Source organism: Enhydra lutris, unplaced genomic scaffold (genome assembly GCF_002288905.1).
Source record: "Enhydra lutris kenyoni isolate GAN:26980312 unplaced genomic scaffold, ASM228890v2 scaffoldscaffold7, whole genome shotgun sequence".
In the NCBI taxonomy this organism is placed as follows: Eukaryota; Metazoa; Chordata; class Mammalia; order Carnivora; family Mustelidae; genus Enhydra; species Enhydra lutris.
In genome coordinates this window covers 45,893,778-45,920,146 of record NW_019154091.1, presented here as the reverse complement: position 1 = coordinate 45,920,146, position 26,369 = coordinate 45,893,778, and positions in this window count along the sequence as shown.

The window sequence follows — 26,369 nt, the reverse complement described above, 5'->3', positions numbered from 1 at the left end:
GTGTCGCTAATAGGGGCGGGAAGGAATGGCCACTAAAAGAGAGGAGGTCACAGGAATGAAAGGGTTGGGTATTAAATGGATAGGTTGTAGACACATCAAAAGCTATCCAGCTTCATGGAGCGGAGAAGGTTCTAGTGAGTTAGCTGTTAATGTCCCTGAGAAGTCAGAAGGGGGCAGCACATAAATCACTGTGGTAAAGATGAAGTTGCTAAGTAGCAGCTGCCATCGAACAGTATGAATTTTATAGATTAAAGCATGGTTATGGAGAATAGCAAGCAGTGGTGGTATAATTAGGTGAAGTCCAAGTACAAGTTTAATGAAAAAGGTGGAAAGATTATTTAAAGGGAAAAAAAAAAAGGTCGAGGTGGAAGAGAAAATTGATTACCAGCAAAATGGAGGTTTCTAAAAACACTGGGAAAGATGGCTAAAGGACTTAGTGTGAGGAGCCAGCAGAGAAGAAAGATAATTGAAGCTAATTGCAATAAGGCTGTGGAGGAGCAGGGAGTTGGGAGTGGGAAGTGTACAATGGATTGGGATTGCAGAGACTAAAGGAAAATGCCAAGGGTTGGAAGGTGAAAGGTCATGATGGGGAAAAGTTTCCCAAAGCAGAAACTATTAACTAGTGCCAAATCATATTGCTGTATTTTATTGGATAATTTGTGATTTCTATCTGAGAGTGGCCAAAAAATGGATACAAAGGTCTGGGAACATTTAAAAATCATTCTTCAGTTTGTAGCTCCAGGTATAATTTAATTTAACAATAACTACAAATACCAACAAAAATTAATATCTTTAAAACCTTTTGAATATATTTCATTTCCAAACCCCATCAAACACACACACACACACACACACACACACACACACACTCACAAAATTTCTTCCTTCTCTTAATATATCATTGTCAATAAAAACACTTACCACTCTTCAACTCTGAAAATCTCAATCTCCTCTATTCTTGCCTACTCTCCTACCTTCTGTCTTCCTTTTCTCCCTTTCTCTCTCTTTCATTCCATCCATCCATCCTTCCTTCCTCAGCCCAGGACATAGCATAGTGACCATTAGCTCACTGATCTGGATCTTGATTTATTTCATTTTCAATCTTGATCTATTCATTTATTGGCCTCACAGCACCTAATATCAGATTCTTTCAGTTTTTCTTTCCAGGAATATCTTCATCTTTCCCTTAATCTAATTGATACTTTATAGAATATCCCATTTAACTACACTAGAATATATATTCTTCTTAAGCTTAGATGGAACATTCACCAGATAGACCATATTTTGGGCCATAAAACACTCAACAAATTCAAAGGATAAAAATCGTACAATGTATACTCTCAGACCACAATGGAATCAAACTAGAAATCTATGACTAAAAGATAGTTGAGAAAAAAAAAATTGGAAGTTAATGAACATATATCTATATAACTAATGGGTTACAAAATTCTCAAGAGAAATTTACCACATTAAAAGCACAGATATTTAAAATGAAGAACAATCTAAAATTGATAACCTAAGCTTTCAGCTTAGGAAACTGAAGGAAAAAGAGCAATGTAAGTCTGAATCAAGCAAAATAAAAGAAATGATTAAAAAAATTAGAGAAGTCAATGAAATGGAAAATGGGAAAAAAATAGAGAATGTCAATAAAACCAAAAGTTGGTTTGTTAAAAAGATTGATAAAATTGATAAAACTCTGAACAGTCTAACCAGAAAAGAGACAGATCGATATACCAAACACACACACACACACACACACACACAATAATTTCAGTATCAGACATGAAAAAAGGATCATTCTTATTGATCTTACAGACATTAAAAATATCATAGGGAAATGCAAATTAATTTATTAACTTAGTTGAAATGCACCAATTCTTTGAAAGACAAACTACTACACACACATAAGGTAAAAAAATAACCTTAATGGCCCATGCCTTTTAAACAGATTGGGTCAATAATTACTAGCCTTCTAAAAATAATGGCCAAAAGCTTAAATAGCTTCACTAGTGAATTCTCTTGAACATTTAAAGAAAAAATAATACCAATTATCTACAATCTCTTCCATAAAATAGAAGCAGAGGGAACACTTCCTAACTCATAAGGTCAGGCATTTACCATAAGAACAAAGCCAGTTATGGACATTTCAAGAAAACTAAAGAATAATAAAATTAAAGAAAAACCAATGCAAAAAGTCTGAACAAAATATTAGCAAATCAAATACAGTATTGTATAAAGACAGTTATATACCACAACCAAGTGGAATTTATTCCAGGTATGAAAGGTTCCTTCAACATGATAATACCAATTTATGTGATCTATCATATTAACAAGTTAAAGAAGGAAAATCACATGATAATGCCAACTGACACAGAAAAAGTACTAGAAAAAATCCAATAAACTCATGATAAAACTCTCAACAAACTAAAAATAGATGAAAGCTTCCTGAACTTGATAAAGAACATCTACAAAAAACTTACAGCTAACAACATACTTAATGGTGACAGACTAGATGCTTTTCCCCTCAGATAAGAAATAAACTAAGTATACTCCTTCTAACCACACCTACTTAACAACATATTGGAGGTTCTAGGAGTGCATTGGGTGGGGGCCAGGGGGAGGCACACAGATTGAAAAGGAGGAAATAAAACTGTGTTATTAGCAAATGATATGATTTTCTATGTAGAAAACACCAAAGAATCTACAAAACAATCTCCTGGAACCAATAAGTGAGTATAACAGGATAGAAGATCAATATACAGAAGTCGATTTATTTTTTATATACCAACAATAAACAATTAACATTTGAAATTTAAGTAAAAACATTTATAATAACCCTCCAACATGAAATGTGTAGGCATTAATCTAATAAAATACGTATAGGCTCTGTATGTAGAAAGTGAAAAAGTTTAATGAAAGAAATCAAGTAAGATCTAAAGAAATGGAGAGAGATTCTACCCTGATGGATTGAAAGACACAATGTTGTTAAAATGTCAATTTTTCCCATCTTAATCTACAGATTCAACACTTTCAAATAAAAATCTCAGCAAACTATTTTGTAAGAATCAAGAAGCTGATTCTAAAATGTTTATGAAAAGGCAAAACTCCTGAAGAATCATATAATACTGCAGAAGAACAAAGAGGACTCATACCTTTTAATTTCAAGACTTACTATAAAGCTACAATACTCAAGGTAGCATAGTACTGGTAAAACAATAGGAACATATATCAATAGAAGAGAATGGAGCCTACCTGTAAACTCATGCAAATATAGTCAACTGATCTTTCACAAAGGTGCAAAGGTAATTCATTGAAAATAAGATAGCCTTTCTAACAGATGGTACTGAACAATTGTATGTCCACAAGCAAAATAATGAACTTAGACACATGCTTTACATCTTATATCAAAATTAACCCAAAATGGATTATGTACCTAAATGTGAAAGGCAAAATTATACAACTTCTAGGAAAAAAACAGGAGAAAATCTATTCAGACTTGTTTGGTGATAGACTTTCAGGCAAAGCACTAAAAGCATGATTTATTACAAAAAAAAGTACTAAATTGTACCTTAGTAAAACTTAAAACTTCCTTTCCTACAAAAGATGCCATTAAAGAATGAAAAGACAAGCTACAGCACAATATATATTATGGAATAATTACTCAGCCATCAAAAAGGATGAAATCATACCATTTATATCGATGTGGTTGGAACTGGAGAGTGTTATGCTGGGTGGACTAAGTCAATCAGAGAAAGACAATTATAATGTGGATTCACTCATGGCAGAATATAAGAAACAGCACAGAGGATCATAGGTGTAGGGAGGGAAAACTGGGAAGAAATGAGAGGGAGACAATGAAAGACTACAGGGAATAAACTGAGGGTTCCTGGGGGGGAGGTGAGTGGAAGTATGGGGTAATTGGGTAATGGGCTTTAAGGAGGACACATGATGTGATGAGCACTGGGTGTTATATACAACAGATGATTAACTGAACTCTACATCTGAAACTAACATTATACTATATGTTGGCTAATTGAAATTAAATTTAAAAAGAGAAAAGGGAAGCTACAGACTGGGAGAAAATATGTTCACAACACATCTGGTAAAGGAATTATATTCAAAATATAAAATGAATTCTTAAAATTAAACAATAAGAAAACAACTCCTTTAAAATAGGCAAAAAATCTGATTAGACACAACAGGATATATAGATGGAAAATAAATATATGGAAAGAGGCTCAACATTTGTTATTAGAGAAATGCAAATAAAACAATGCAGTATCTCTACGTACCTATTAGAATGGATAAAACAACATTTTGAAAACCTAACAATACCAATTGCTGGTGAGGATGTGGACTCACAGAAACTCTTATTCATTGTTAATGGGAATAGAAAATAGTATTGTCACTTTGGAAGATAGTTTGGAAGAGTCTTTCAAAGCTAAACATAGTCTTATAACAAACAACGACCCTCTTAGGTATTAACTTAGCTGGTTTGAAAACTCAATGTCTACACAAAAACCTGCATGCATATGTTTATAGGAGCTTTATTCATAATTATCAAAAACTAGGAACAACAAGATATCTTTCAACAGGTGAACAGATAAATTGTGGCACATCTATACAATGAATTATCATTTAGTGATACAAAGAAATGGGCTGTTAAGCCACAAAAAGACGTGGAGGAATCTTAGATGCGTAATGCTAAGTGACAGAAGCTAAGCACTGTGTATTGTGTAAGACTGATGAATCACAGGCCTGTACCCCTGAAACAAACAATACATTATATGTTGAAAATAACAATAAAAAAATAAAAGTACTCATCAAAAAAAAAAAAAAGAAAGAAAGAAAAGAAAAGAAAAGAAAAAAGAAAAAAAGGAAGAAAAAGCTAAGCTGGATATAAGTCTGAAAAGAAATCATGCTATATGATTCCAAGTATATGACATTCTGGTAAAGGCACAATTGTAGAGATGATAAATAGATCAGTGGTTGCCAAGGGCTCAGGGCTCTGGAGAGAGTTGAATAGATGAAGTTCTGGGATTTTTTTTAGTATAATGAAACTATTCTATAGTATACGATACTGTAATGACGGTTACAGACACTATGTATTTTTAGAACCCGCAAAACTTTACAGCTGAAGAAGTGAACATTAATTAATGTAAGTTTAAACAAGCCATTCAGAAGACTGAGGAATGTGGATTGAATATATATCATGACAAAAGAATCTAACTGTATAACAATGTATGAAGGAACGTCATTGAAGTGGATGGGAGGGAAGAGGTGATGACCTAAGTACTTTGAGAAATGAATGGAGTCTAAAAGACTAAAGTCAAAAGGAACTGCACATTAGCACTATCTTCTAGTTAATAAAGATGGTTCCCAAAAGTGTGGAGGTTAACCTGAAACCAGTATACATATATACTAGAATAAACAATTACCTAAATGGATGGCAAAGGGTAGGAATCAAGTTTCTCTTGTTGGAGTGGGAAGTTACAGACAAGCAAAGGGGAAAGGTTAGAATGATCTATGTGGTAATTAATAACAATAGATATGTTAACTTAATATAGATAGTGATGAATATGATAAAATAGAAGTATCTATGGATATGTGTATACCTATGGGTTAGTGTGTATACATACCTCCTTCTTCTCTTATAAAAGAAACCAGGGCTCCTTGGAAAAAAAGGGACAGGAAATGAAATGAGCCTAGAGTATTTTATAGTTTCAGAAAGTAAAGAAGGACTAAAAAAAAAAAAAAAAAAAAATCATGATGCAGGTATGTCAATGGGATATACGTGCCAACCAAAAGGGTTTTCAATGGCCAAAAGTGAAACAATTTGAGCCCCCCCCAAAAAAGTATTGGATTATAAACCAAAATATAAACTAAACATGTAAGGGTCTATACTGATATAAATAAATGATATAATAAGTAAATGGGGAGAAGAGACAAATATGTGTTGCATAACAATTCCACATAATTTATGCAGATATTTTGTCCTCAAAGAACTTTCCACTTCCTAAGTGTGGGCTGCAAATAGTGACTTTTTAAAAAAAGAATAGTGTATAAAAGGGGGGGGGTGGTGTGGACAGTAATTTTACAGTGGGCTATAGAGGACTATAACCTGAAAAACACTATTTCATCCAGGTGATCAAAGTTAGTAGCAACTATCATTGTTGCTTATCATGACTTATCACTAGTCATGTTGATATCAAAAGATACAATATCATGAGAATGGCACTTTACCTGTATGGTCTTCTCCAAAACTCTTAACTTCAGTAAAATCATGAGAAAATAGACATCAGACAGGAATGTTCTACAAAATACCTAACCAGCATTTCTCAAAAATCTCAAGGTCATCAAAACCAAGAAGAGTCTGACAAACTGTCATAGCCAGGAGTTGCCTAAAGAGAAATAATGACTAATCCTAATGACTATCCCAGATAGAATTCCTAAACAGCAAAAGGACATTAAGTAGAAACAAAGGAAATCTGAAAATGTACATATTTAATAAGGTACCATACTAGTTTATTATTTGTGACAAATGTACCATATTACCGTAAGATGTTAATAATAGACAAAACTAGATATGGGGTATATGGGAACTCTCTGTATCATCTCTTTAATTTTTTTCATACATTTAAACCTATCATATTATATATCTATCTATATATATACACACACACATAGTATGCTATACTATATATGTATAAAATCTGTAAAATTAAGTCTATTTAAAATAAAAAGCTAATTAACAATGAAAAAAAAAAAAGCATGAATTCCAACACTAAACCTCACCTTTCAACAAAAACCTTTCCCCCTCATCATTGGTTGAGTCATCTATGCCATAAATCTAGATGTATTTTTGACCTTCTCCTTCCTTCATCCTGCTCGTTTAAATAATCACTAAGTTTGGCCAATTATTCTTCCTTAATAATTTACAAATTCATTTCTATTCCTTCATTCCCATGTTTAGGGGATATTAGTCCAATATTTTTCACCAAACTCCTTAATAGAATTATAGTTAATGTCCCGGCTTGTTTTTTCCTTACTTCAGTCCATTGTGTCTTGCTGTAACCACAGTAAACCTTCAGAAACAGCAAAATGACTTTTTTTTTTAACTGCTCAAAATCCTTACTGACTCCCCTGTGCCTTTGGCATGGAGTTCAAATAGCTTAATCACTTCATAGAAAACCCTGTGGTAACTACTTCGTCTACTTTTCCAGCACTACGTCTCCATATGTCCATCCTTTTATCCTATCATATTGAATTACTTATAGTTATTTGAGTGGCTTGACACTCATATCATTCTACAATATTTTCCTTCTGCAGCTGAAATGTTAACCTTTTCTGAGAAATCTCCTTTCAGCTTATTAGATGCTCTTTTTCCTAGCCTTCTGGGTATAACTCGGTGAAAACACTTATTACACTGCCAAATAATTTCTTTGTCATTTTTTACTCACATACCCTCGCCTTAAGCTTTCTGAGGGAAAGGACAATATCTTTCCTCTCTGAATTCTAAGAATCTAGCATAGTATCTGAATATAACATTCAGCAAATATCTGTGTAAAAATTTGTACAAGTCAAATTCTGAAATGACAGCTGGGTCTAAAGAAACTGTCTCTGTTCTTTTAAAGAAAGTATAGTGTATATTTGGGTGGAGGAAGTGGGAGCTGCTAGTATTGTTAAGTAAATATCATGTTCTTAAGGAATGGGATTAGGATTAGGATGGGAATATATTTAGGATGGGAATTATATATATATATATATAATTATATGTATATAATTATATATAATTAATGTCAGGTGCACAGGATTACCTTTTTTAGCCTTCTGTCTTGTCACCAACCATTCCTACTTGGTGGCCGTGTGTACTTGGAAAAAAGGCCGCATGATCTTTCTGGCTCCACTCAATGTCTAAGGATACCTTGCTTCCTTTGCTTGCATCCCACAAACTATTTCCCTCATCCTATTTACTGCAGCAAATCTCTCCTTAGTTGATGAGATTGTGTGTATCTCCTTGTAAACCCTACCTACCTGAATGGTCTGCCATTGTCTGCCTTTAAAATCCTTCCTCTTCCTCTCTTTAAATAATGATGGGGCTAAGTTACACCCAAAGCTCACCCCCAAACTATTTCCTTAGTACCTTGCAGAAAACACCAAACAAAAATACCATTTTAAAAGAGGTGTATTTTTTTTTTCTTTTAGAATGTAAGCTCCTCAAGGGCAAGGGCAATGTTTTCTGTATGTTCTATTGTGCCTAGTACACTGTAAATGCTCAATAAATATTGATGATGGGGAAAAAATTATATATATATAATTATATATATACGTTGTCTCCTTCTCAGAAGGAGTGGGTACAGGGAGTGGGAGAAAGAGAATCCTAAGAGAAAGAGAATCCTAAGCAGGCTCCATGCTCAGCACGGAGCCTGACAGGGGGCTTGATCTCATGACCCTAAGATCATGACCTGAGCCAAAATCAAGAGTCAGATGCTCAACCAACTGAGTCACAGAGGCACCCATATATATTTTTTTAAATCACCTTTACACCCAATAGAACTGAGGCTTGGGTGGAAGAATTTACAGGGGATAGGAGTTTTGAAGATCAGAGGCATCATTCTCACTTTACCTCTCATAGCCAAATAAATTGAGAAACAACAGAGAAATGTGAGTCTGACAGTTCCAAACACTAGCTTTATTATAAGTAAGCTGGACTGGAGATCAGAGTTTGGATCTATGGTAACAGGACTAGATCTTTGTTTTCATACACATAAGAACTGGATCTGCAGAGCTGAGAGACCTACAAAACTATTGCTTCAAACACACCATACATCACTACTACCATTATTATCAATATTGGGGAGAGAGAAAGATAAACTTCCAGATCTGCTCTAAGTTTTTGGAAATAAAATCTTTCAATGTCAATAAGGAACTAAGTATTCTGCGATATCAGATACTACTGAGCACTGACTGCTGGTTCCTAGAACCTCATATAGTTTTATATTTTTGCTGAGCTTGACTTAAAAAAAAGAAAGATTCCTGTACTCATTTTACCGAAAATAAAGTGCATAGTGTTCCTCTAAGTTTTTCATGAGAAACACAGAATGGGACATAGAAAATAGAGATTGGAAACTTTAAAAAAGAAGTAAAAACCATAAAAGTTTTGGAGAGAAATGCTAGGAAAAGAAGATAAAGGAGTTCTGATATATTGACATTCCCTAACTTATGATGATTTAAGATGTTTTTAACTTTACGATGGTGTGAAAGAAATATCAATAGAAACTGAACTTCAAAACTTAAATTTGGATCTTTTCTCAGGATAGTAAGTGGCATGATGCTCTTTTGTGCTATTGGGCAGTGGCATCTAGCCTCAGCTCCTGGTCAGCCGCACAATCACAAGGGTAGACAACCCATTTATTTTCAGCCATTCAGTACTTGATAATCATTTCTCTTTTCACTTTTAGCACTGTACTCAGTAAATTACATGAGCTATGTAAAACTTTATTATTAAATAGGCTTTGTGTTGGATGATTTTGCCCAACTATACACTAATGTAATGGTTATGAGCCCATTTAGGCAGGCTAGGCTAAGCTATGATGTTCAGTAGGTTAGGAGTATTAAATGCATTTTCGATTTTTTGGTATTCTCAAGTTACAGTGGGATTATCGGGAAATAACTCCACATAAGTGTAGGAAGATCTGTATACAATTGAGTTTCAAAGACATCCAAAGTAATGGACCAGAAAAATTATAAAATTTATAATAAAAATTTCACTACATAAAAGATTTATGTAATGAAAGAACACCATGACTACTAGGCAAAACTGAATGGAATGATCAACCCAAGATATCATTTCAAAGATCTTAGACTTCAAAAGTGAAGAATCCTTAAGGAAGCCAGACAAAGACACCACCTCACTTGTAAAAGGAAAAGCAGGCTGGTCTTACATTTCTCTACCACAATATTTAACAGCAGAAAGCTACAGGATAACAAGTTTCTTGAGTACAAGATACGTACTCAAGAAAAGAAAGTTTACACAAAGTTTTTATTTTTTTATTGTTTTTTAAAGATTTTATTTATTTATTTGACAGAGAGAGACACAGTGAAAGAGGGAACACAAGCACGTGGAGTGGGAGAGGGAGAAGCAGGCTTCCCGCCGAGCAGGGAGCCTGATGCTGGGCTTAGATCCCAGGAACCTGGGATCATGACCTGAGCTGAAGCCAGATGCTTAGTGACTGAGTCACCCAGGTACCCCTACACAAAGGTTTTAATATGTAGCCAAATTACCTTTCAAAAGATGCCTACAAAAACTCAGGGAACGTACTTCTTGAGATATACTTTGTGTAGTGAATTGATACATAAGGAACCTGTGGCAAAGAAAGTGGCAATGAGCACAAAGGCTAAAACAGAGGAAAAGATTGGAGGGACAGAACAAAGTACAATTGTACTCTGAAAATGCAGAAATGATGGAACTAATAAAAATTTGTCAGGAAAGAGGGGAAAGGTTGCAGGTAAAGTAGTTTTACTCATTACCTCATCTGTAATTTCTGGAGTCAAAGGATATCATTTAATGCTGGCAAATCAATAGATGTTTAAACACATTTAACAGTATTAAAGTAAATATGAAGAAAGATAGCACTATGGACCAAAGTCTATTGATGGAGAGAGAGAGAAAAAAGTGGAAATATGTTAAATGTACCCTTGCTTACAGAACTAATAGAAACTGGCTAAATAAACATTAGCCAAGTGGTTCTCAGAGTAGTCATCTGGGGACATTTAGTGGTCCTGGTAACACTTTGAGAAAGTTCAGGAGATCAAAAATACTTTCATAATAATATAAAATGTTATTTGGTCTGTTCACTGTGCAGATGTTTAGAGTGGTGCTGCCGGATAATAATGGGTAAACTTGTTTCCATTTTAGAAATCAAGGCAGTAACACCTAACTATAATAGCAATCATTGCATCCTTCACTGTCACACAGTTTCAATAACAAACAAAATTTTCAGCTTTACTTAAGCATGTCCTTGTTGAAGTGGTAATAAATAAATAAGTAAATAAATAAATAAATATTCTTAATTTTATTATACCTTAACCCTGGAAGTTTTTGTGTTTTTTTTTTAATTCTGTATAACAAAACAGAAGGTACAAAGAACAATTCTGCTATTCACCAAAGAGTGATGATTGTCTCAGTGAAAGCACTGTGCAACTGTTTTAGCTGTGAGTAGAACCAGCTGCTTTTTACTTGAAAGAATAATTGACAATCTATAATAATCTGATTTTGGTATTTAGCAGACATGTTTTTGAAAATGTACAAAGTAATCTTATTAGTTCAAGGAAAACCACTGAAAAGCGAAAAATTAGGATCTTGGAAAAATTCTATCTGCTACATTGAGCTTAACTTTCTAATAGTTAAAAGATTTTTCTGGGGCACCTGGGTGGGTCAGTGGTTTAAAGCCTCTGCCTTCGGCTCGGGTCATGATCTCAGAGTCCTGGGATCGAGTCCCACATCGGACTCTCTGCTTGGCGGAGAGCCCGCTTCCTCCTCTATCTCTCTCTCTGCCTGCCTCTCTGCCTACTTGTGATCTCTCTCTGTGAAGTAAATAAATAAAATTAAAAAAAAAAAAAAGATTTTTCTGATGAGAACTGTGATGATGCTAATAAATGTGTCCTTTATATTATTTGATAGACTATGTCAACACTTGAAAGACATGTAAAAGTCAGTGAACCAGAATTTTCCAAATGACCAATGCATGATTTTACAAAAGTACATATAGGTGAAAGATCCATTTGAAGGGCCAAATAGATTTTAATACAACAGAATGCCAAGACTGCATTAATAATGGTTTAAAATTCTACATTATGGCTAATATCTTAAAAACTATTATGTGTTTTTTGGACTTTGATAATGTGTCTAAGAAGGATATTGACAATTTTCTGAAAAATTAAAATACTTAGTGCTTTCTAACTATATATCTGTATGAAACAGGATTTTCTACATGCTCTTCAACCAAAACAATATGCCATAACAGACTGAATGCAGAAGCATATGAAACTCCAGCTGTGTTCTATTAAGCCAGATACTGAAATGATTTGCAAAACAATACCAAACCTCTCATAGCAATATTTGTTTTGAAGATAATGATACTTATAAATATATGCTATTTATGTTAACATATAATGGGCTTATTACTGTTACTCTGAAATAAAATATTTTTAAAATATCTCAGCTCTAACTTCTAGTATAGGAAATATTGATAACTATAGCTCACATAAACATACCTTTGGGGTCCTCAATAATTTTTAAGACTGTAAACAGTTCCTAAGACAAAGTTTGAGAACCATAGCATCAAAGTGTTTTATATAGTTTGACAATTAAAAGTCTATCTTGGAAATAATCCTTTAAAATACAAGATTAAGTAGACTCACTTTAACATGATAAACTATTTCTTAAATATATTTATAATTTTGCATTATATATTTGCTGGCTATAGAAATCTAAGGAAAATATTGTGCCACCTCCTCCAGCTTTCATGATTCCTGACTAGAAATTTACCTTCATTGAAATTACTTTTCCCCTATAGATGAAGTGTTATTTTGCTTTTTCAAGACTTTTTTCTTTAGTTTTTGTAAGTTTGATTATGTGTCTTGGTGTGTATTTTTTAAGTTTATCCTTTTTGGATTTCATATAGCTCCCTGATTCTGTAGTCTTAGGTCTTTTGTCAAATTTAGGACATTTTAAGCTATTATTTTTAAAGTATTTTTCAGACTTGCCTTTACCCCACTCCCCATTCCAGGACTCTGATAACATGAATGCTAGATCTCCTTTTACTATAGTTTCATAGGTTCCCCAGAGGCTCTATTAATTTTTTCCCTCAGTCTATTTTCTCTCTATTGTTCAGATTTAGTAATTTCTGTTGTTCTACATTCAACTTCACATATTCTTTCTTCCCCATTCCTTTCTGCTACTAAACCCATCCAGTGAGTTCTTAACTTTAATTATATTTTTTCAATTCTAGAATTTCCATTTAACTCTCCTTTATGCCTTCTATCTCTTTGTTGTAGTGTTCTATTTCTTTGCTGAGACTTTCTATTTTTTAAAGATTTATTTATTTTAGAGAGAGGGACAGAGAAAGTGTATGAGTGGGGGGAGGGGCAGAGTGAGAGAGAGAATCTCAAGCAGACTTCCTGCTGAATATGAAGCCCAATGCAGGGCTCAATCTCACTACCCTGAGATCACAACATGAGCTGAATCCAGGAGTCAGACACATAACCAACTGAACCACACTATGACTTTCTATTTTTAAATTTGTTTTAAGCATGTTCATAATTATTTGTTGAAACATTTTTATGATGGCTGCTTTAAAATGTTTGTCAGATAATTCTAACATCTCTATCATCTCAGTGTTGATGTCTTTTCCTTTTACATTGAGGTTTTCCTAGTTTTTAGTATGACAAGTGACTTTCTTTTGAAACCTGCACATTTGGGAGTATTAGGTTATGAGACTCTAGATCTTAATTAAACTTTCTGTTTTAGTTAGATTCCTTTGACAGAACTCCGGTAGAGGAAGAGGAGGAGCCACCTCTGCAGGTATAGGTAAAGACCAGGTTCCATTTCAGTCTGTTAATACCTGAGGGGCTGGGAGAGGGGTTGGGGGGGTGGGTGGTCCTTGTTACTGGAGGTGTTAGTGAAAGTTCTAGCTCCACAATAAGCTTCTGCTGATACCACCCTAGGAGAGAGGGGTAGAAGTGCCTCATTATTACTTTTGTGGTCTCCATGGTGGTCTCCACTGATGCTACACATGAGTAGTAGACTCTTCAATGCTGGGTGGGGGTGAGACTCCTGATTGTCTATTGGGCTTTCTCTGATATCATGGGTTGTGGGGAAAGGGTAGGTTGGGGAGACTCAGACTTTAATGATAAAGGTAGAGGTAGAGCCAAATGTGTGGCCACATTTGGCTAGAGTATTATCTAAACATTTTCTGTCTTTTTAGGCTTCCCTTTTCCTGGTCCTATGGTTAGAAAGAGTGGGATTTTGTAGGGGTTGTTATTATTATTATTATTATTATTGTCTGTTCCTATTGATAATTCTAAGTTTCCTGATTTTTCAGTTCCAAGTCATGGTTAAATAAACTCAAAACAAAACCCAAGTAACTCACCATGGAGTTGCTCCTTGGGTCCTAATGTCCTTAGTGGTCTTTTCTCTACTTATCCGAGTCTTCTCAGATTTGTTTTACATACAATGCCCAGGGTTTCTAGTTGTCCTTGGTGGGGTGGGGGGGGGGGAGTAGAGAAAAGTACGTCTATCCCTTCTTCTCAAGAGTGGAAGTCTCCAAAAGATGAACTTTGTAGTAAGACCAAGGAATATGTATACTTGGGTAGCCCAATAGAAGAATAAAGTTGGATAAATATCACTTACTATACACCAGAAGAAAATTCTAAGTGGACTATTTTTTTTAAATATTTTATTTATTTGACAGAGAGAGATCACAAGTGGAGAGAGAAAGAGGAGGAAGCAGGCTCCCCACCTAGCAGAGAGCCCGATGTGGGACTCGATCCCAGGACCCTGAGATCATGACCCGAGCTGAAGGCAGAGGCTCAACCCACTTAGCCACCCAGGCAGCCCCTAAGTGGACTATTTTAATGTGAACTACAAAAATGTAAAAGAAAGCACTGAAGAATTATTTTTATAAGCTGGGACTTATGGGGAAAATCATAATTGTAATATAATATTTAGGAAGTGAGTGTATTTGACTATGTAAAAATTAAATTTATTGCATGGAAAAAATAAAACATGTATCATAAGCATAGTCAAGAAATCAAGTGGCAATCTAAAAAGTATACATTCTCAATTTATGTCACAGGGAGTTAATCTCTTTGGCATATCAAGAGCTACCAACTGGTAAGAAAATCAGCAATAACCCAATAGAAAAAATAGGTAAAGAATATGAAAAGAAATACTCATAGGAAAGCAAATGCAAATGGTTTTAAAATATTTTCAAATTTAGGGGCACCTGCGTGGCTCAGTGGGTTAAAGCCTCTGCCTTCTGCTCAGGTCATCATCCCAGGGTCCTGGGATCGGGCCACTCATTGGACTCTCTACTCAGTGGGGAGCCTGCTTCCTCCTCTCTCTCTCTCTCTGCCTGCCTCTCCACCTACTTGAGATCTTTATCAAATAAATAAATAATCTTTTTAAAAATTTTTTTTCAAATTTAAAATAAATTTTAAAATTTTAAATAATATTTAAAATAAAACCTTATTCACCTTAGAGAAATACAAATGTTAACAGCACTGGGGAAACACTGTACCCTCCATTCCTTTCAGACTAGCAAAAATCCAGAAGTTCAGGGCACATTTGATCAGGAAGAGTTTTAGAAAATATAGACTTCCATCTGTTGTTGATGGGAATATAAACTGGTAGAGCCCTTTGAGAAGCATTTTAATAATATTAAAATTACTTCCAGGACTTTATCCTAAGATATAATTGCATGTGTGGAAAATGATGCATTTATGTGGTTATTCATTGCAACTTTTTTAATAGCAAAAGGTTGAAAATAATCTATTGTTAAATGAAAAAAAATGTGTGTAATATGCTACCACTTATATTTTAAAAGAGGGGACAAAATCTACAATTTTATTGACTTGTATTTACATACAAATTCTTTCAAACAACAAACAGAAAATTAATAATAGTGATTAGTTGAGGCTTGGGAGAGGTAGGATATTTACCAAGCAAATAGAGGTCATGGGGAAGGTATATTTTCATTAAATAACTTTTTGTATTTTTGATTTTTGAATCACATGAAACAAGGAAGAAAGAGACGGAGAGAGGAAGGGAGAAGGAATAGAGAGAGAAAAGAAGATTTAAGAGACTTATGGAGGGAAAAAAACCAAGAGGATTAAAAAAAAGCTAGCATGAAGAGATGGCTGTAGATTCCAATTAATGATTGTTTAGTCATTATAAAGGAGAACAAAATGATGACATTAAAAAGAAGAGTACAGTACAAAAGTTTGCTAAAAGGATAATATATGTTTTTTAACACATTGTATGTTGACTAATACAAATTATGTTAGTTGTACATTCAGTTTTATTCTTCCACTAAGTGATAAGCACAAGGTGACTTTGTTTTCACAGGCAATGAAACCTTTTAAAAGCACTTGTGTAAAAAGTTATTGACTCTAAAAGTCAGAAGTAGATTGAAAATTCTGGTCCTGAGATTTAACCCATCACAGAACTTATCTATTTCACAAAAGGATACTCCAGATATCAGAGTTAGACTGTCACTGTGTGGACTAAATTATGTAGGCTGTATCTGAACATAAGGAGAAAAACCCATCCGGGATGCCCCAACACTAATTTGCTCTTCATAGGATAAAAACATGGTCTTGATGCCAGGGTTGACTTGAGAACCAGGAGGCTCTGCTTGCTTGTAAATATTTCCTTTAATAGAAATATCAAGTCCACATGCTGTCTAGAAGAACACTGTCAGCCTCAAGTGAAGAAGAACTGTGGCACAGCCATAAATTACTCTTTCCAAATTAATGAGACCATGCCTTACTCATAGACTCTTCCTGGCCACTGCATTCCCACATTAGAGATTCTGACCAGCCTCAGGAAGCTCTGTCAAGGCATGCTACTTTCGTGCCTGCTCTTTGAGGCCACTGGTTTTAGCTGAATAGCTGTATCCTTTGTTAAACAAGGTGGGAAAACTTTACCCGATCTGTAAATGAGTGAGTGAGGGGATTGGTGGGGAGATGGGACAAAGAAGAGATGAGGGTGAGAGAGAAGGCAGGAGGGAAGGAGGGAGAGAGGGAAGGCAATGTCCATACTACACTGGTTGTTACCGTATGCTCTACCACTCTGGATATACTCCACTAATCCACCCAGTATACTACAGAGCAATTGTGGTTTTCTTCTCTTCAAATGCTGACCTGCCTCTGGGCAGGACTTTTTCAAGCTACCTTCTTTTTGACTTCATCATTTCAAAGTAGTTTAATTTTTTCTAACTCCTTGACATTTTTTTCCCAACAATTTCCACTGAAGGTTAAATACAACCACTATAAAAGTTTTATTTTAACATCTAGAGGATGGAACTTTCTTGGTATTTTTGCAGTACCCCTAAGAATGCCATTTGTCAGCAACCTAGGATCAATCTGTCCAATGCAGTAATGGACACACCTGCACACGCATACATCCACCCTAACACTGAAAACATTAAAAATGTTTCTGAGACAAACAGCCCAGACACAGACAATGTGTATAAAGGTTGGCGCTTCCCCAGTATCCTGTTTGCTCCTCACAGTGACCCTATAGAGCAACTCTCAACTTCAGGTTATACAGGAGCCCATGAGGCTCGGCAGGATGAATTATCCTAGTTGGCAAGCAAAGAGGTATTTCATGTTTAGGACTTCTTATTTTAGAACTCTTACTCTTCCACAACACCAACAACTTGCCTAGGCATTGCTTTTCTTCTGCTTTTCTTTTTTAAAGACTCGCTCCACTGTGACCTAATATCCCACCATCAATTCAGTCTCATGTGCAGGTCATATGCCTGAGCTGGTCTTCCAACTTCATCTCAGAAAGGAACTAATTTTCATAAATAAGCCATCAGTGGGTCATTGTTACTTGTTCCTCCCTGGATTCAGTCAGAGGCTATCTGCCATATCTTTGGCATCTTTGTTTGCAGAGCTCCTGAGAACAGGAGCTATGATTTATTTCTAAGCTCCCAGAATTACACATCCTTGAACTCTACAGATTACTATTATCTCCCTTCTCAGTCCTGCGCTGAAGCCTGTAACTGCAAAATGCAACTTACAATTTTTAAAAATCCTGCACCAAAATTGTTGAACAAGAACAGGACAGTTCAATATTAATTTAGCTGGGAAAGGTTAAAAAAAATTTATTTGCTATACACATTTGATTTGCAGTGTGCAATAGATTCCAGGAATAATCACAGGATTTGTTTAATGAAAGCTATGACACCAAAATGAAGTATTGACTTATGCTACCTCAGGCCCATTTTTCATTTATACATCCAATAAGTATTTATTGAACCTCGTCTAAGTTCCAGATTTTTGCTGAATATAATCTAGATAATTAAATATAATATAATATAATATAATATAAATAATTAAAAACCTAATAACATGTAATTCCTACCAGGGAATGCAGAGAGAACATTGCATTGGATACTCAGAAACCTGGGTTTAAAACCAATCTGCTGTGTGATTTGGTGTAAGTCATTAATCTAGTTCTTTTTTCTCACTTAAAAAATGAATTAAATTATATCCTCTTTTGAGTCTTTCAAGATTCAAATTTGTGTGGTATGTGACAGACCTTAATGACAAAGTTGAAAAATTCAGATAATGCCTAACTCTCCAGAGGCAATTTGGTGGAAAGTTAAAAAAAAAAAAAAAAAAAAAAAAAAAAAAAATATATATATATATATATATATATATATATATGTATATATGTGTGTGTGTGTGTGTGTGTGTGTGTGTTTATTTCAAGGATCCATTTTGAGTATTTTCCCTAAATTACTTGATTCTTTGAAATGTATATCTCCCTTTTTAAGTCATCCCCTTCATTTTGATACAGCCTCTTTTGATAGAGATCACTACCACATATAATTGCACTAGAGGTAGATATTGAGGAACCACAATCATGACTATTCTAAAAACAGCCATAGAAATGAAATAGTAACAACCAAAAAACTGATCACCACCCTCCATTAGCAAGATTACTTTGTATTTGTCTGTTTTACATTGCAAAAATTGTCTAATTTAATTTCCCTTCTTTCTTTGGCAATATTATTTTGTCAATTCACATCTTTGTTTTCTGCTAGCAGCATCCTTTGGCATCTCAATCCACATTTGGAGTTTTCTAATATCATTGTAAAATAAATAATTTTTCATAGAAGTTGTTACTGACAAGCTTAAAAAAATAGTTGGGACACAATGATCATTCCTAGACTTGAGATAAGATACATTCCTATAAATATTTCTCACAGACAACCTCTCATTTTTTTGCGTTTACTTTAAACCTTTCCAACCATTTTTCTTTTGTCAATTTTATTTTGAATTGTATGTAGGATTATTAAGTAATGTGTCAAAGAACCTGTATTGAAAAATCATTTTTAAAATTCCTAAAGTCTGTCCTTCTTTCTATAGAATACTAATGATGAGATCAAGTCTTGCTTGCATCATGAACATTGTGACAAACTGATTCTAAGTAAAAATGTTTATCCATAAAACCTGAAAAATTCAAATATGTCATTTGTCAAGATAACTGACTCAATAAAATATACTTCTATTCCCAAAGAGATAATTTTGTCAGGAGGGTTCCTACTTACTAGACAGCAGAGTTTGTAAGAATAGGCCAAAACATCAGCAAAGTGTATTATTTCATCTGTAAGGAAGACGGAATAAACTAGTCCTACAACTAGAGTCCTGAGGAACAAGGATTTAAATCGTGTTAGTCCTTTCCCAAGTCATTGAAGAAATCAGGGTGAACCTGGAAAGTAGACTGTAGCCAGAAAAGGAAAGGAGTAATTTTAAACAAATAGTACATTAGCAAAAGCAGAAAAGTTATGTTGGGAATGAGTTTGAAGATATTGCCTTGAGGATTGTTATTGTTCAAAGTATGCATTTAAAAATACATCCTTTCCACATACACACTCACAGGCAAACAAAAGCATTGCTCTTGGAAATTGTTTGACACATCAGTCTCATCCTTGGCACTTCTTTCTCTCTGTAGAATCCTCTAGAAGTAGAATCCTCTAGCTTCACTTTTCCTCCTTTGGTTGGGACATGAATATAGCAAAACCATAAAATCCAAAAATCTATATTATTTTTTTTTCACCTTGAAGTGATTCCTTTCTCACACAGATTATATAGTTAGGTGATATTTAGGGGAAGAACCAGGCTAAGTCATTTTAAAAATCCAATTACTTAAAAACTTACATTTTCTCACTAATAATGTAAAGGAGAGCTTACATTCCGGGTATAAAGCAAAGTATTTACTTTAACACAGCAAGTCCACTCTTGCTGAATTTAGCATTAAATATAAAATAAGTGACAAACCTTAATTTCAAATGCTTGATAAAATATGAGCACAGGGATAATTGTTTGTCTTGATCATCAGCATAATTCCAGTTATCTTACCTACAATAGTATTTTAGAAAGATCTGAAGCATTTCACTGATACAATAACTGAGAGAAAATAGTATCCTCTCTATGAAAGACTGTTGACATTAGAACTTTAAGATGACTTATGGCAAAAAGTTGATCACATTTTTAGAAATATCTTAATAGCTACTAGACAATGAAATTCGAAATGTACACATGCAAGATTCTGATTAAAAAAATAATTGATGAGCAGTGAATTGAAAACACGTGATGATAATAATGATAATGCTGTTGTTGCTGCTGATATTTATTTTGAGCTAATTTCATCCTAGAACTGTGCCAAGAATTATGTATGTTGTTCTAGAACTCTGTCTCTATATGTCTGTAAGAGTACTGTTCATGTCTCTAGCTTGTGATACTGAAAGTATTCCCATTTTTCAAATGATGAAACTCCAACTATTAAATACCTTGTTGAAAGTCAAACATCTTGGAGTTGGAAAAACCTGAATTTGAATTCATAAATACGGACCCCAGAGGCAGTACTTTTAACCACTGTGGAGAAAAGTCACCACAACAGCCCTTCATGTGAAAAAGAACTGGGCAAATTAATTAATATATGGCAATAATAAAATAGGATTGCTAAAAATACAAAATGACAGAATCTTAGGCTGCCTTATGAGCTTTTCACTATTTAAATATATGGAGACAGCAGTACTCTTACTGGTCATAGCACATCTAGAGCTCTGGGTTTAGTTCTAGACATGACAAACAGAGACAATAAGTAATTGGAGTAAATACAGGAAACAGAACACTGCAACAGTATCAGCTTGAAGTCCTACTGGAGAAAGAGTGGATAGGAGAAACCAGAGGAGGCTGTCCTAAAAAAGAAGAAGGGAGAAATGACTACTTATTCTGTACCTCCTGTGTAGAAGGCAGGCTGCTAGACAATTTAAGGTAATGAGAAGAAAATGCTAAACCACATCTGCTTTTCAAAGGGGCTTATGATCACTAAAAGAAGGCTTTTTCATCAGCTGGCATATATGTAAAATGAGCTAGGAGCTGAGTTTGGAAACAGGGGCTGGAAAGCACTGTATTGATTATGTAAAGTTATTAACAAAATAGAATGAGTTTTAGAATACCAAAGACAATTAAAGATGGAAAGAGTAGGAGGAATAGGGGGGGAAAAGAGCTGAGAGGCAGAAGAGACACAAGCCAAGGAGGCAGAGCTGAGACAAAGTACAAAAGTAGGCATGATTTAAGCAAAGACAATCTACTGGGGGGCAGGGATAAATTTGGGAGGAATGATAAGAAATGGGACTACAGTTAAGCAGGAGCTAGTCAGATAGGGACAGTAAGTCCGATTAAGGACTCTGAATTTTATCCAAAGGCTGGTCAGACAACATTAGTAGGGAAGTTGCATGAAGTTTTCAATTTTAGAAGGGTCCCTCTGTTTAGAAGGAGGAAAATAGACTGAAGACATGAAGAACAGGCAGAAGTGTCAGGTGAAAGATCATGGCGGCATGAAATGAGGTCGTTGCAGTGGTAGTGGGGAACAAGTGAAGGATTTGACAGCCCAGGATAATTGACAGAAAAGGTGGTATCAAGGTTGACATTGAGGTTTCTGGCTTCAGCAAATAGCTAGATGGTTGTGTAATTCACTGAGCTAGATGAAAAATAAGATGAATTCTGTTTTGTACATACTGAGTTTGTGGTTCCTATAAACTTAGTCCAAATGTTCAATATGCAGGTGGACACATGGGTTTGTTGCTCTGAGCCAGAGATACCCATTTGGGACTGAGAAGCAGGATAGAGGTAGAGACTGGAGATATGGATGTGAATAACTTCATACAAGGAATGTTTGGAGAAGAGATTGCTGAGAATAGAAGCAAAGAACACAAGCAGTTAGGTGCCGTGGAAAGGCTGAAGCTCTGTACAATAAAGAAAAACAAGACAGACGAGAAACTCAGACAAAAAAGAAAAAACATTTTGGAGGACAGAGTTGTTCCAAGGGTCTAACAGTGATGAGATTTCAAGTAGGATGAGAATATCCTTTTGAATTAGCAACCAGAAAGTTTTTGATAAGAGTTTTGATGAAAAGTCCAAGTACATTTTCAGTGGAACATGAGTGTTACTCCTTAAAAGTCTCTGTGACCATTATAGAAGTATGATTAACGGTATTTTTAAAATTAAAGTTAACATTGAAAGAGAATTGCATAAACCCTGCTTAACTTTAAACTACTGTGAAAAGGGGAGAATTGAGTAATATTGTAAACTCTGTATAAGTTCGAGTGTTTCTGCATCATCACAGTAAATGCACAAATCACAGCAAGGCCAAAGGATACAACACATTTTTTAAGAATCAGATCTGGAATGTTGAAATCTATGGCTCATGTTGGCTTGAAAGAAGTAACAGAAAGCTGAAATTCTGAGGTAGAGTCTCTGTTCTTGACTGATTTTCTCTGGTATCCTTTTGAAGCTGTTGCTTAAATAACTGGAGGTCCACCAATTTAGAACTAAACCACTTGATAAATTGACACAGTTTAAGGGGATGAACGTAGTCATTACTTCAGAATAAATTACAATAAAATATTCAGGCTATAGGAAAAGATGTAAAATCCTCAATTCCTTTTATAATCCTGTTAAGTAGAGTATGAAAAGAAAGGAAAAGGAAAAGAAATGAAGAAAGGAAGATAATAAGGAGGAAAAAGAACACTACAAACCAGTCCCACTAATAAAAATAGGAGCAGAAATTTTAAGCAAAATATTAGGTTATAGAATTCTTCATTGTTGGAAAAAATATCCTATGATAAAATGAGGTCTATTTAAGGATCCAAGAATAATTTAATGTCAAGAAGTTATTAATATAATCACTTAAATTTAAGTAGAAAAATAACATAATCATGGTAGCATACTAAAACTTAAGCAGCCATTTTTACTAAGGTATTATAAACTAAATATAAATAGAAGGAATTAAATAGGAGAAAACCTAAGTGAAAAAAGAAAACAACCATTAGTCTTAGCAAAGATATACCAAGGCTGTTTTAATTAGATGCCAGGGGCGGGGGGACATATTATTATCATCATTATCTAAACTTTTCAGGAGGTTTTATTAAATCTAACAACCAGCATTATGTAATAATATAAATATTATAATAATGACTATTTTGATTATATAGCTACATTTTTAAAAAATGTAATAAATACCATATATTAATGAAAGAATTTGGCAAGGTCTTTGGATACAAAATAAATATATAAAAGTTTTTTTTATATTTGCAATATCTAAAAAAATATTAATGGTAAAAATATTCCAATATAACAGTGCCACAACAAAAATACATGTCTCACTGGAGGTCATGAAATGTGATCAGAACAAAAGAAGTGATGTTGTTGGAAAAAAAAAAATCAATTGTCCCAAAATTAACATAAAAATGTAAAGTTTTTCCAATGTCAATCCCAACTGACTTATTTTGGAAGGGGGATGGGAGAAAAGTTAGATAGACTTATCTTAAGGTTTACATAAGGAATAAATTTTAAAAGTAACAAAAAAATTCAACTCTAAAACCATTAAAGAATAACTTGCCATACCAGTTAAAAATAAAGCCAGTACAATCAGATATAAACATATGAAGAATTAGATGTGAAAAAAAGAATTTATATAATAAATGATGATGGCACAGTTGGCTATCTTTATTCTTTACCCTACCTTATACCATATGTAAGAAAAATTCCAAATTAAATACAAAATAATGCAAAAACCTAAAATAGAAGAAAATTTATAAGCAAATGTAGGATTTGGGATGATACTTTAAAACCAAAATAAGAAACTGAAGCAAAAAAAAAAAAAAAGATAGACATACTTGATTAACATTTTTAAAACTATACATTTTTGAAAAGTCATTAAAAAGTCAAAAGGCAAACCACAGTTTGGGAAAATATATTTGTAATATTTGTTAAAGATAAAGAGTTAATAAGACTAAAAAGCTTTGCCTAAATGTTTTTATAATTGGCTATGGATATGAATTTGCAATTCTGACAAGTGCCAATCCAAATCTCCAACAAATTTGGAAATCCAGTTAACCTTCTTACTGTTCATTCATTCATTTAACAAAAATCTGTTGGATTTGTTTAGATTGCTAATGAGATAGAACTTGGTTTTTAAAAGGATTACTCTGACTTGTTGAGATAAACCAAAAGAGGGTAAGTGCAGAAGAAGGCAAACACACTGGGAGAGTATTGCAATAATCTAGGAAACAGTTGATGGTGGCATGAATTTAGTTGTTAATAAAAAGTTGAATTCTGAGTATTTGTGAAAATAGGTCCAACGGGATTAGCTAATAGAAGGGGAGTACTCTGGAGGAGTATGTTTGGAAGAAAATCAGAAATTCTGTTTTATACATGTTACATTTGTAGTGCCTATCAGACGTATAAAAGTAAACAGTTTGAAAAAGTTTCTAGAATTTGGGCAAGAAGTCCAGGCTGGAAATATAAATATGGGAGTCAGCAGATACAGAGTGAGCCATGAAACTGAACAATATCACAAAAAGACTTAGTGTGCATAGAAAAATGTCCAAGGGCTGAATCCTGGGTCACTTCCATAGTTGGAAACTGAAGAGGGTCACCAACAAAAGAAAACTTAGGAATGTTCAGTGATAGGAAGAAAATCTGTAGAATGTGATATCCTGGCTATTAAATGAAGAGAGCACTCAAAAAGGAAAGTGTAAGCAACTGTGAAGGGATAAACAAGAGAAGGACTCATAATGCATTAGGAGATTTACTCACATGGAAGTCATTGGTGACTTTAGTACAAGATGTGGTCTAGGGAGTGGTAGGTAAATCTTGAGTGGGCTAGGTTCAAAGGAGAATGGTTGTGCTTTTAAGCCACTACATTTGGGGGATCATTTGTTATGCAGTCAAAGTTCACTGATAGAAGGAATGTGATATCAAGAAAGTTTTATTTTTTTAATGAGTTTGGCATATTTTATGCTGACCCTAATGTTCATGAAGAGGGAAAATTTGCTGTAATGGAGACCTTGAAGAAGGGGGCTGGTGGTGAGATCTAGCTCTGGTAGAAATGTCGGCCTCTGACAGGGGTATGGACAATCCTTTCGGAGTTCACAGGAGAACAGGAGTAATGGGCACAGATCCACATTGCTAAACGTGGCTCTAGGTCATGTGCAGAGGCTCTCTTTAATGGCCTCTATTTTTCTCAGTGAAATTGAAAGCAAGGTCATCAGCTAAAGTGAGGTGGGAGAGGAAGTGCTACAGATTTGAGCAGAGAAAAGATATGAAATAGAAATCTAGCACAGTAAGCAATGAATGGTTTAGAGAAATGTTTTAATATTGTGAGCAGCTCTAATATGCATGGAGTTCTAGGGTCATGAATTTAAAGTGAGAGCAGTCAACATGGTTTTGTATTTTTTCCAGCCATATTCACCTGGATGTATGCTGGCCAATCAAAGAGCAGAGGATTATGACCAGTAGGCACAACAAAGACACAGAAAAATAAGGGCATTATATTTTAGAGTGAATGACAATTGAATTTAGGCTAAATAAGAAGACAAATGAGAACTTGAGGAGAATGAGGGATGGTAAAATGTGGTAGGTTGAGCTGGAGTAGAATAATTTTTACAGTTTATGTAGAATAAATTTTACAGTTTATGTAACCACAGAAATAAATTAGAATGGTGGGATGTTGTGGTTAGAGAACAGAACATGAGAAATTGAGGTTATGGAAGTTTGAGTTGCTAGTGATGACAAGATCTATGTTATGGTCATAAAGAGTATAGTAGAGGATGAAGGCAGAATGTGGGACAAGATCATTCAGGGAAAGGAGATTTATGCATTGAGAAGCCAGTGTATGTGAAGGATTATGTATATAGATATTGAAAACACTATGAAGGATGAGAAAGCAGTGTTGGAGACAATGCCCTTGTGCCTGATATTTAGGCCTTTAGGAAAGGAAGAAGAGTGACTTAAAAGTTCTCCAGGTGTCTCCAACAAGGTGAAGCAGAATGTGGTTTAATTGATGGATTTAAAGGTAGTGACTTCTAGGGTAAGAAGGAGATACAAGTAGCAGGAAAAAAAGAAATCAAAGTGAGTCTATGCTATTTCAACACCATTTGGGGTTGAGGGGGAGGAGTTCTCCACTTAGGAGAGCTGTAAGAGAAGGAGTGTCTTCAAGTAGATAAATATATGGTAGGTGTCTTACTTGTTTCAGATCAAATTTCATCATAAGTATCAAAGAA